Below are 12,943 nucleotides of genomic sequence, written 5' to 3' on the forward strand. Positions count from 1 at the left end.
ATGGTAGCATGGCATGAGAACTTCCCTCAAGACATTGTCAACGAGAATGAGCTGTTCAAGCAGCAGATACGTTTTAGTAGGGACGACTAGATGTTTTAGTAGGGCCCCGCCAAGTCATACGTTTTTTTTTTTTTTGTGTTTCAAAAAAAAAAAAAAAGTGATACGTTTTTTGGGGGCATTTGGAGTAGTACTAGCATTTTCCGTGGCGCAGTTATTTGATGGCCAACAATACACGCATGTATCCATTTTATTCGTCGGCGAAGATTATTTGTTGGTTGGGATCCTCGATGCTGGTGAAGCATCGCGTATTAATGCGGAGCTAATTAATCGAGCCTTCCGTTCATCCGCGCCGGAGAGAAAAGAAGAAAAGGGAATTACTCTGCTTTCGCGGTTCGTGTGCGAAATAAATACACGCGCGTGCGTTTCCTTCTTTTATTGATTGATTTATTATTGGCTCCGTCCGGCGTGCAGGTACGAGAGGAACAAGAAATAGATGGAGGATTTGTTTGGAAGTAGGCTACAGTGGAGTCGATAGAAGCGAGTTCGGTTGCTTAAATTAGCTTACTAATTAATTCCCGTGCAGTCGATGGATGATACGTACGTGCACGTGCACGTGCGCGGCCGGGCGACGTACTTGTTTTCTTTTCTCTCCAGCCAAAAACCGGAGGAAATTAATACCGACCGACCACGGTAATTTGCTCCATGGACCGACCGACCGCGCAAGGATGCAACGGCGGGCGCGGGGCACATTGATTCGTTCGACTCGGCTGGTCGGGCCTTTGGTCTCGGGAGGAGTTGGAGGCGTGGAGCACGAGTGCACCGCGTGGCTGGACGCGCAGCCAGACAGAGCCTAGTGTTCCTCTCCTTCGGCAGCCTTCTCCGCGAAGCAGCTTGTGGAGATCGCAGTCGGGCTGGAAAGATCAGGGCAGAGATTTCGTGGGTTGTCCGGAGCCCGCGCAGCCCATACTTCAAGTACGGCGACTCGCTGTGAGCCCGACCTCGACGCGCTCCTGCCGGAAGGGTTCTTGGAGAGGACAAAAGACAGAGGGTTCGTCGTCAAGTCCGGGGCGCCGCAAGTGGAGGTGCTCCGCCACAGGGCGACCGGCGCCTTCGTCACGCACTGCGGCTGGAACTCGACGCTGGAGGGCGTCACCGCCGGTCTGCCGTTGCTCTGCTGGCCGCTGTACGCAGAGCAGAGGGTGAACAAGGTGCAGATAGTGGAAGAGATGGTGCTCGGGGTTGAGATGAGAGGCTACAACCAAGAGGTGGTTAAGGCCGAGGAGGTGGAGGAGAAAGTCAGGTGGGTCATCGCGTCCCACGGCGGCAGGGCGCTCAGGGAGCGGGCGGCGGCAGCCAAGGATGGAGCCGCCGAGGCGCTCAAAGAAGGGGGCTCATCTCACTTGGCGTTTCTTCAATTCCTCCACAATCTGGATACTCCAACCCTGCAACAGGATTGATGTGAAGCTCTAAACCTCTCATGTGGGATTTGGCAGCGATTCTTTTGATGTTATATGCGAATTATGCTTGTTTCTGCACCTTTCAAAGTTAGTGTCATCTATGTAGGTTTGCTATTTCTAGTTTTCAATCTTGAGCAAAATGAACGCAGAGAGAGCCCGCACCTTTTCCATCCTTGTCTTTTGTCAGACTAGTAAACATGCACCTGCAACGCACGTCTCTATCAATAAAAGAATACAATCATAAAATTTGTGAACCATTTTCTTTTTAATAAGTATGTAAGATTTCCATGGGTTCAAAATATATGTATCACTTCTATTTGATCTCAAAGTATGATTATTTCACATGACATCAACAATACAATATTGCAAATTCCTTTGAATGCCAAGAGTCTGACCAAGGAAAACCAGGAATAGATCCATCACCAATATGAGAAGATAATTTTATAAGTTAGCAAGAGCCCATAGACCCAGCAACTTCAGAGAGAGTGTTCCTATTGGCGAGCTCCATCTTCCACATCGCTGCTAAAATCCTGTTCTAGATGCGGGATGACATTACTGTATCAATATAAATAGTTCATATGTACACAAACAAACGAAACTTAAGTAAATGGAAGGCATCATTCTGTAACTACTTTTTAAATAGGTTATCATAGCAAGTACAGAAACATACAGACAAAATACGAACCAATCTGAACCAATAGATGCTACAACACTGCACTATTTGGATATACACGCAGTATAGAAGTGAAATCGATCAATGAATGAACACAACAATACACTATTTGGCACCATGAACAGAACAGTGCAACAGGGGAAAGATTGATGAAAACAGAAAGTCTACCTTTAGCTTCAGGTAGCAGCTTCAGGGAGCCGGTGTTCATATTTGCGGCGTTGGCGGCGTACGCATGGGCGTTGGAAGGTGGAGACGGCGTGTTGAGCGCGTGTATGTGTGGGATGAGTATGCAGGACAGCGGCGGACGACTCCGCCGAGGGCATGACCATGCCAAAACCAAAATAATCTTCGACATGTTTCATCTGGAACGGAGGAAGTATAATATTAGGAAATTGGAATACACACAAAGAAGCACACAAGAAAAACCTCTGTAAATTGGAATTTAGATGTGAATGTACGTGTACACAGTAACAATACTCATACTCACATATACCTGTCATCAAGAGTGCCATGCTTGAGAATATCGGTGTAGTTGTTGGTCCCTGGAAAGCCAAATCCTTCGGTCTATCTCTCCTACATCAGATTTAAGAAATAGAAAAGAAAAGATTTGAAGCCCCTTTAGTGAACTCTGAAGGAAAACAAAGATTCGAAAATACGAAGTAACTCTTGCTTGACACTCCCATAACACACAGGCTGTACATTTTCTTTTGTGGTAAATTCCCATTTTTCAAATAGTTGCGAATACTCGTGCACCAATAGGAGCGTCTATAAAACACCTATTTGTTAGGTATAACTCGATGGAGATATGAGATAAAAGATTATTCTAATTTGAAAACTCCTAGCATCAATGAAAAAATAAGCTAAATCTCTATTTGAAAAAGGAAAAAATAGGCTAAAACTCCTAGCGTTCAAATACTTTTGATTTTAAAACTCTGCTGTGTTTGAAAGCCACGATTTTTGGTTAGATCTGTACCCAGGCCACACTCATCAGACCACGAAGAAGACACACCCAGTTGATCGAGATAAATCGGGCCGCACAATAGAGACAACGACACAGCAGATAATATCAAATGAAGGTGTTGTACTGAACAACTGAGACCCCGGCACAGCATCAAAAGTTCATAACAGATATCAGTGTTAATCTAGAAACACAGGTTGATTCTTAGACTTACAAGTTTATCCATTCGGCAATGCATGTGTGAATCTGGTCCCCTCCATCAGAAATTCAAGAGCAGCCACTTAGCTGTAGCCACAAAGACACCATGTCTAAACAGGTATCAACTCAAAACATGGTTGACCATGAATCCATGAAAATGATCACATCTATACAATCTAGGAATAGGCACTTGAGAAGACTAATCAAGTAGATAAACCCATTAATTTAGCTAGCCTTGTTTTGTCCAAACGATTCAGATCGGGAAAAAGAAGAGGACCGGAATGTCACCGCCCAAGGATCACAAATGAGATTGAAGAGTGAGGAGCGGTGTTATAATCAGTGGATGTATACTTATAACTTCACTGGTTACAAGAAGAAAACCGATCTGTAGTAGTATCAAAGACTACAACGCTGTAAACCTAATAAATCATCGATACAGGTGCACACATCATATCCGTAGAAAACAAGAATCAAACTCCTCAGCATGTATGGAAGGATAAGTTACAGGGTCACCGCCTCACCTGTGGGTTCCGATCGATCGACGAATCTATGTTGTGACGACGCCTGTTGTGGTCTGGCCGCTGTCGTAGTCGACGATCTCATCGTCAGTGTCTTGGTGATGGATCGGGAGTGCTGGACGATGGAGCATCCGATCGGGTTGATCCACTCCTCCTTCTCCTTCTCGGAGTCGGTGACGAAGTACATGGTCTCCTGCAGGGTAGAGAACTCGAAGACGAACTTGCGGTTGAGCACGTCCTCGGCGCCCTTAACGATGAGGCAGGTGGCGATGGGGATAACGCCACGGGGCACCAACACACACGTGACGGCCGAGTTCTTGAACCAGAAGAGCTTGCCCTGATTGAGAACGAACCCCGCCGCCGCCCATTCAGATTAGGACAATGAAGATGCCGGGAACATCACCGCGGAAGGATCGCAAAGGAGTTGCGGTGGCGGCGCTCGGAGGATCTGCACAACGGTTACCGAACGGAGGATCATGAACGTCCCGTGTAGTCCTGGGAAAGCCGCGAGTCAGCGCCCACGCGAAGAGCCATGCGTGGATGGAAAGATTTTGATCAGGTGGGTCGTGGGAAGTGGGAACCGTCTGCGGGGTGGGTGCCTGATTTGCGGGAGGGCTGGATTAGCGAAGACGTTGAGGTCGAGCGCTCAACACGTTTGGTGTTCAACATTGAAGCAATCTAAACCATTAGTTTGATCTGGTTAGACGGCTGAGATCCATTGGATCTCCGGCTCTGGATCTTTTTATATTAGTGGAGATTTGCACTATGACATGCATAGTGTACGGTGTATATTCATCTCTCCATATGACATGTATCAAAGATTCAAAGCTTGTTATGTTTTAAGGTCACATGTTTTATTTTGCATGCATAAAAGAGTAACATTGTGTACCATGGTGTGTAGTGATGTTTCGTTGTGTGAATTGTGATGACGTACATCATTGCATGATAAGATACGTACTAGTACAAAAGTTTTAAACTAGTTTATCTAGATTCATTGTTTTTCATTTAATCTTTGTTATATTGAATATATTTTGTGCACTTGTGGAAAATTAGATAAATGATTTTTGTTGCATCTATGGGAAAATTATATAAATCTTTTTATATATACTAAATACATTTTTCATAAATTTTATAATTTGAGGTTTAAAACTTGGTGAAACTTGATCGAACAATATGAAACCATGAAAACACTAATAAATAGTGTGTCATATATAAATCTAGTTTACTGCACTTTATTTCATAACTATATTTTCCATGTGTACATGGAGTTTCCCTAAGTTTCATAGAGTTTGATAAATTTTTTAAAATTTGGTTTTGAAACTTGTTAGAATATATTTAAAATTTGTCTTGTTTCAAGTCATCGTCATCTGGATCACAAAAGTGCAATAGAACATGAACCAAACATTTAATTTAAAATATACAATCTATTTTTTGGATCTTTAAATTAAAGCATGAGTGGGTGAGGAGAGAGAGGGTGTTTGCATTCACACAATGGCATACTCTCTACTATTACTAGTATTTACAGCCGCCTCCCCAAAGCGGCCCCCAAAGGGATTTGGGACGCGCCGAACAAAAAATCGTTCCCAGCTGCGCGCTCCAAAGACCCTTTCCGTCCGGCGCCCCGTGCCCGTCCCCTCTACACAGAGGACGCTCCGGGCACGACGTACACAACGAAAATGCGAGGTGAGAAGACGCGGGACCATCGCGTCAGCAACTCAAGAACGGACGCTCAACCACCGCCTACCTAGCGACGGTCCAGTTGCCGGGAAGGGGAACCAACGCAGGGGCAACCGCGTTGATCGATGCGCAAACCGCTGCTTGTGATGGTAAAGCACACGTCCGTTGGGAACCCCAAGAGAAAGGTGTGATGCGTACAGCAGCAAGTTTTCCCTCAGTAAGAAACCAAGGTTATCGAACCATTAGGAGATGAAGGCCACGTGAAGGTTGTTGGTGGAGGAGTGTAGTGCGGTGCAACACCACGGATTCCGGCGCCAACGTGGAACATGCACAACACAATCAAAATACTTTGCCCCAACTTAACAGTGAGGTTGTCAATCTCACCGGCTTGCTGTAAACAAAAGGATTAAACGTATGGTGTGGAGAATGATGTTTGTTTGCGAAGAACAGCAGAGAACAATGATTGCAGTAGATTGTATTTCAGATGTAAAAGAATGGACCGGGGTCCACAGTTCACTAGTGGTGTCTCTCCAATAAGATAAATAGCATGTTGGGTGAACAAATTACAGTTGGGCAATTGACAACTAGAGAGGGCATAGCAATGCACATACATATCATGATGACTAATATGAGATTTACTTAGGGCATTACGACAAAGAACATAGACCGCTATCCAGCATGCATCTATGCCTAAAAAGTCCACCTTCGGGTTAGCATCCGCACCCCTTCCAGTATTAAGTTGCAAACAACAGACAATTGCATTAAGTACTGTGCGTAATGTAAACAATACAAATATCCTTAGACAATGCATTGATGTTTTATCCCTAGTGGCAACAAAGACATCCATAACCTTAGAACTTTCTGTCCTTTGTCCCAGATTCAATGGAGGCATGAACCCACTATCGAGCATAAATACTCCCTCTTGGAGTTACAAGTATCAACTTGGCCGAGCCTCTACTAGCAACGGAGAGCATGCAAGATCATAAACAAGACATATATGATAGATCAATAATCAACTTGACATAGTATTCCATATTCACCGGATCCCAACAAACACAACATGTAGCATTACAATAAGATGATCTTGATCATGATAGGCAGCTCACAAGATCTAAACATGATAGCACAAGAGGAGAAGACAACCATCTAGCTACTGCTATGGACCCATAGTCCAAGGATGAACTACTCACGCATCAGTCCGGAGGCGGGCATGGTGATGTAGAGCCCTCCGGTGATGATTCCCCTCTCCGGCAGGGTGCCGGAGGCGATCTTCAGAATCCCCCGAGATGGGATTGACGGCGGCGGCGTCTCAGTATGTTTTCTCGTATCGTGGCTCTCGGTACTAGGGTTTTTGCGACGGAGAGATTATATAGGCGAAGGGGCAGAGTAGGGGGACGCTCGAGGGGCCCACCCCATAAGGCGGCGCGGCTAGGGGTGGGGCCGCGCCGCCCTATGGTGTGGCCGCCTCGTCGCCCCTCTTCGTCTCCTCTTCGGTATTCTGGAAGGCTCCGTGGAAAATAAGACCGTGGGCTTTTGTTTCGTCCAATTCCGAGAATATTTCCTGTGTAGGATTTCTGAAACCAAAAACGGCAGAAAACAGGAACTGGCGCTTCGGCATCTTGTTAATAGGTTAGTGCCGGAAAATGCATCAAAATGATATAAAGTGTATATAAAACATGTGAGTATTGTCATAAAACTAGCATGGAACATAAGAAATTATAGATACGTTTGAGACGTATCAAGCATCCCCAAGCTTAGTTCCTACTCGCCCTCGAGTAGGTAAACGATAACAAGGATAATTTTTGAAGTGGCATGCTACTATCATAATCTTGATCAATACTATTGTAAAGCATATGAGATGAATGAAGTTATTCAAAGCAATGGTAAAGATAATGACTAAACAACTGAATCATATAGCAAAGACTTTTTATGAATAGTACTTTCAAGACAAGCATCAAAAAGACTTGCATAAGAGTTAACTCATAAAGCAATAGATTCTTAATAGAAGGCTTTGAAGCAACACAAAGGAAGATATAAGTTTCAGCAGTTGCTTTCAACTTCAACATGTATATCTCATGGATAATTGTCAACACAAAGTAATATGATGAATGCAAATAAGCAAGTATGTAAGAATCAATGCACACAGTTGACACAAGTGTTTGCTTCTAAGATAGAAAGAAGTAGGTAAACTGACTCAACATAAAGTAAAAGAAAGACCCTTCGTAGAGGGAAGCAGGGATTACTCATATGCTAGAGCTTTTATTTTGAAAACATGGAAACAATTTTGTCAACGGTAGTAATAATTCATATGTGTTATGCATAAAACATCCTATAAGTTGCAAGCCTCATGCATTGAATACCAATAGTGCTCGCACCTTGTCCTAATTAGCTCGGATTTCCATGGATTATCATTGCATTACATATGTTTCAACTAAGTGTCACAAAGGGGTACCTCTATGCCACATGTACAAAGGTCCAAGGAGATAAATCGCATTTGATTTCTCGATTTTGATAGATCTCAACTTGAGGACATCCATACCGGGACAACATAGAAAACAGATAATGGACTCCTCTTTTATGCTTTAAGCATTCAACAACAGATAATATTCTCATAAGAGATTTGAGGATTAATGTCCAAGCTGAAACTTCCACCATGATACATGGCTTCGGTTAGCGGCCCAATGTTCTTCTCTAACAATATGCATACTCAAACCATTCAACTCATGGCAAATCTCCCTTACTTCAGACAAGACGAACATGCATAGCAACTCACATGATATTCAACAAAGGTGTAACAGTTGATGGCGTCCCCAGAACATGGTTACCGCTCAACAAGCAACTTATAAAAAATAAGATACATAAGCGACATATTCTCTACCACAATAGTTTTTAGGCTACTTTCCCATGAGCTATGTATTGCAAAGACAAGAAATGAAACTTTTAAAGGTAGCACACAAGCAATTTACTTCGAATGGCAGAAAATACCACATAGTAGGTAGTTATGGTGGACACAAATGGCATAGGTTTTGGCTCAAGGTTTTGGATGCACGAGAAGCATTCCCTCTCAGTACAAGGCTTTGGCTAGCAAGGTTGTTTGAAGCAAACACAAGTATGAACCGGTACAACAAAACTTACATAGGAACATATTGCAAGCATTATAAGACTCTACACTGTCTTCCTTGTTGTTCAAACAATTTTACCAGAAAATATCTAGACTTTAGAGAGACCAATCATGCAAACCAAATTTCAACAAGCTCTACGGTAGTTCTCCACTAATAGGTTTAAACTACATGATGCAAGATATTAAACATGATCTACTTGAGAGCTCAAAACAATTGCCAAGTATCAAATTATTCAAGACAATACACCAATTACCACATGAAGCATTTTCTGTTTCCAACCAAATAGGAATGAATGAAGCGGTTTTCAACCTTCGCCATGAACATTAAAAGTAAAGCTAAGAACACCAGTGTTCATATGAACAAGCGGAGCGTGTCTCTCTCCCACAAGGATTGCTAGGATCCGATTTTATTCAAACACAAACAAAAATAGAAACATACAGACGCTCCAAGTAAAGCACATAAGATGTGACGGAATAAAAATATAGTTTCACTAGAGGTGACCTGATAAGTTGTCGATGAAGAAATGGATGCCTTGGGCATCCCCAAGCTTAGATGCTTGAGTCTTCTTGAAATATGCAGGGATGAACCACGGGGGCATCCCCAAGCTTAGACTTTTCACTCTTCTTGATCATATTATATCACCCCCTCTCTTGATCCTTGAAAACTTCCTCCACACCAAACTCAAAACAATCTCATTAGAGGGTTAGTGCATAATCAAAAATTCACATGTTCAGAAAGGACACAATCATTCCTAACACTTCTGGACATTACCCAAGGCTACTGAAATTTAATGGAACAAAGTAATCCACTCAAACATAGTAAAGGAGGCAATGTGAAATAAAAGGCAGAATCTATCAAAACAGAACAGTCCGTAAAGACGAATTTTTTCGAGGCACTTAACATGCTCAGATGAAGAAGCTCAAATTGAATGAAAGTTGCGTACATATCTGAGGATTACTCATGAATTTTTGCAGATTTTTTAGAGTTTCCTACAGAGAGATCTACTCAAATACATGACAGCTAGAAATCTGTTTCTGCGCAGAAATCCAAATCTAGTATCAACCTTACTATCAAAGACTTTACTTGGCACAACAAGGATAAAGTAAAGACTAGATTTAGATGTGCGCCTTGGCGCACGACCCCGTAGAATAGGCGACAATTTACACATTGTATAACGTGGCTAAATAATTTTCAAAACAAAATCAATAGGGTGAAATTAGGATAAACAAAATACACAAAATCACGACATAGTAGCAAACGCGCTTATGTACAGCCATATAAATAGGGGAATATGTTACAACTGGTTTCAAGACCCGTCATCCAAAATGCATCAAGTATTTATACAAATCGATGATAATAGTCAGAAAATAAGTCTATCAGTCCACAGGCCACCCAACCTTTCACATAGTCAATTGCTGGGTAAAGTATTTTGGGTATTCTATCATTTAGAATATACTAACCACATGAAAAATATAATGTACCTCTAATCCTTTTTAGCGAAGCAATAATATAAATCACTGTCAAGCGGCAGCCACGTCTAACATAATTACTTACAAGTCATCATGAGAGAGGGTCCAACAGTGTAAAGTGCGAGATATGTTGTTCGATAAGAGCTACTCAAAATGTTTACAATGGTGCGGAAATAGCATAACAATACATGAAGAGAGGAGCTGATTTCGGAACTTGGAACCCATTGAAAATAGTCCATGTCTGCACACATTAGAGAGGATTCAAATTAAAAGGCTGTAGTCCAATGAAAGACACAAAGAAAGTATGAACCATTCTACAGATATTCAACGTTTTTAGTTTGGAAGTGAAATGGTCTAAAAGAATCTTATCTTACCACCTGAAGCGACACAACTAAATATAGTTCTCCATGAAGTACAGTTCAATTTGCTACCAAATTGTAGTTTCATCTATTTCATATTTTTTGATGTCTTTGTGGATGCAAGAATAGGTGACCAATCTTTGACCACACTACAGAGCTCAATTTTGACATAACTTCCATTTTCTTTTAAAAAGATGGCTTCTCCAAAAACTAATATACAGGATTTTCATGTGTAGCTATTACAACTCCAAATATATTTTGTGACCAATAATTAAAATATGATGGATATATCGGAGCAGCAAAGCATGCAGTGTCAAAACAAAAGAACTACCTTGGAGCTTGAACGACAATGAAACTATCGATTCCTATTTCCACGGCATAACCAGATGGAAGGCAAAGAATAATCTTTCTGACACGGCTAGTAGGAAATGCCAAGCTACTGTGTGATAAGGTAATTTTAGGCAGATCTATGGAAGTATAAAACATTTTAATTAATTAATTTCAGAGTAATGAGTGGTATATTAAAGCACCATTTTCCAAGTAGGTAAGGAATCAGAAGTCACCCAAGATACCGAAAGTGGATTGGCCAGGCTGTAATTAATTCAATGGCTAGCTCGGCTAGCTCCTCCTACGTAATACTCTTTGGTAATGGTTCAGGCATCCAGCAAGGAGGACCATTCTAGTATCAACAAAAAGCATGATGACAATACGAAGGAAAAAAAGTCAGATCATTATTAGATCGGCGCATGGGTAAGAGCCGATGTAAGCTGTATTCCTGGAATCGGCAGGGATTGGATCAAAACGGCTAGGATTACTATCCCTAGCGCATGTGCTAAGTGCCGCATTGTACATGCCCTTAGTACCTGCAGATAGAACCGGAGACTCGAGTTAAAATGAACAGAAATCATAGCCATGTTTTCATATATATGTATCTACCAAACAAAGTGAAACCAAGCAATACGGCAAATTTCCCAAAGTGAGGTATATACTGTGTAATGACCAACGATGGTGCATCCAAAGAGCCTTTTAGAGCTAATAAAAATTCTTCTTTTATGCAAGGATAAAAGGGGGAGTAGGAAAATCAAGTACAAAGTTATTTCTTCCGGACTAAGAAGATAGACAGGGTTGTAGAGAATTCAAGTACGATGAATTATTTTTCTGGAATAAGAAAATAAAATACTACAAAAATAAATGCTTCAAACCTAACCAAAGATAAAATGATGCATCTATCTATATGCAAAGATAAAATGATGAATCTATTTATATGGATTATTTATTTAAATAAACGCTTCAAGTCTTTAGCAATTTTTTTAATGCTTCTTGCAAACCATGATAATCTGTAAATTTTCTCACCGATTTTACAGTTTGATCCTTCAGTGACTAAGAAGGAACTCTGAGTTAATGTTGGTGTAAATGGTTGCTATAATACTTTCTATCTTTCTTATCCATAGATTATTCTAGGAACAGGAATACTGAACTTTGCATGAACAGACAAAGAGAAGCAACATGACATACCTCATTTAAAACTCGGGTGAACATATATGGCCGAACACAATGCCACGTGAGGCGGTGCAGGGCCAAGGAAAGACTTAAATGCCATATAGAAAAGAGTACAAATTGTGTAAACAAAAGCACTACTCACTAAAAACTACGCACAAACTAAATGTTGTAGCTCACTCTATTAACAAAAAAAGTTATTGGAAAGAGGGACATGGGTCTACTTTGAGCCACTGGACAAAGTAGGCTAAAATGTAAATTTATGTGGAACCAAAGTAACTACAAAGCAAGTTGAATTTTAGTCAGCCAAATTATATTCATAAATAGCCGCTCTATCTTTCTATGGTCATCTCCCTTGAGTTCACACACTAAATAAGAAATGAATGTGTTATTTTTGCAACTCACACGTATCATTTGCTGGCAAAATTGTAAAGCCAAATTTTCTAGGAACTAAGAACCTATTGAGAAACGGCTTATATTAACTAATTGCGGAGCTGCTTCTTACAACCAAACCAGACCATAGGTATGATAGTACATAAACACACCTGAACGACAACCTATCTTTTATCAAGCACTTGCTCATCACTGACTTCTTTTTTTCGAAAGACCAAAAACAAACTAACATGGGGAGGAACCCCTGTTATTAAGATAGGTGGTGAGTCTCTGAACCCTGGCTGCCTAGACATTTTGCTAGACAGGAAGCTATGTGTACAGAAAAATATACAGACTATGTAAAATATGACAGTACAAAAATAGCAATTTACAACAGAGTTACATGTATTTAGTGGACATCCCAGGTTGATGGCAGAACTACTCGGAGGATTGTAAACTCTATCTTTTCAATGAAATGAAATTGCGTTTTCAAGGAAAAAAATAGCAATTTCACTCAGTGGCAAAAGCCACATGTTTTTCATTTTAGACATGTATAAAAGACATGTAAAATGGGGATTGGACTTACCCACATCCCAAGGCTGGAGGACTGGCCTGTCATGCCAGTGGAACGCATTGGTTTCAT

The 12,943-nt window shown here is 41.4% G+C and overlaps 1 pseudogene; it reads left to right on the plus strand.

Moving 5' to 3' along the window:
• Nucleotides 1-1,632, plus strand: LOC139838129 (UDP-glycosyltransferase 88A1-like; annotated as a pseudogene).
• Nucleotides 1,633-12,943: the final 11,311 nt, after the last annotated feature.

This window comes from Lolium perenne, chromosome 3 (genome assembly GCF_019359855.2).
Source record: "Lolium perenne isolate Kyuss_39 chromosome 3, Kyuss_2.0, whole genome shotgun sequence".
Taxonomy (NCBI): domain Eukaryota; kingdom Viridiplantae; phylum Streptophyta; class Magnoliopsida; order Poales; family Poaceae; genus Lolium; species Lolium perenne.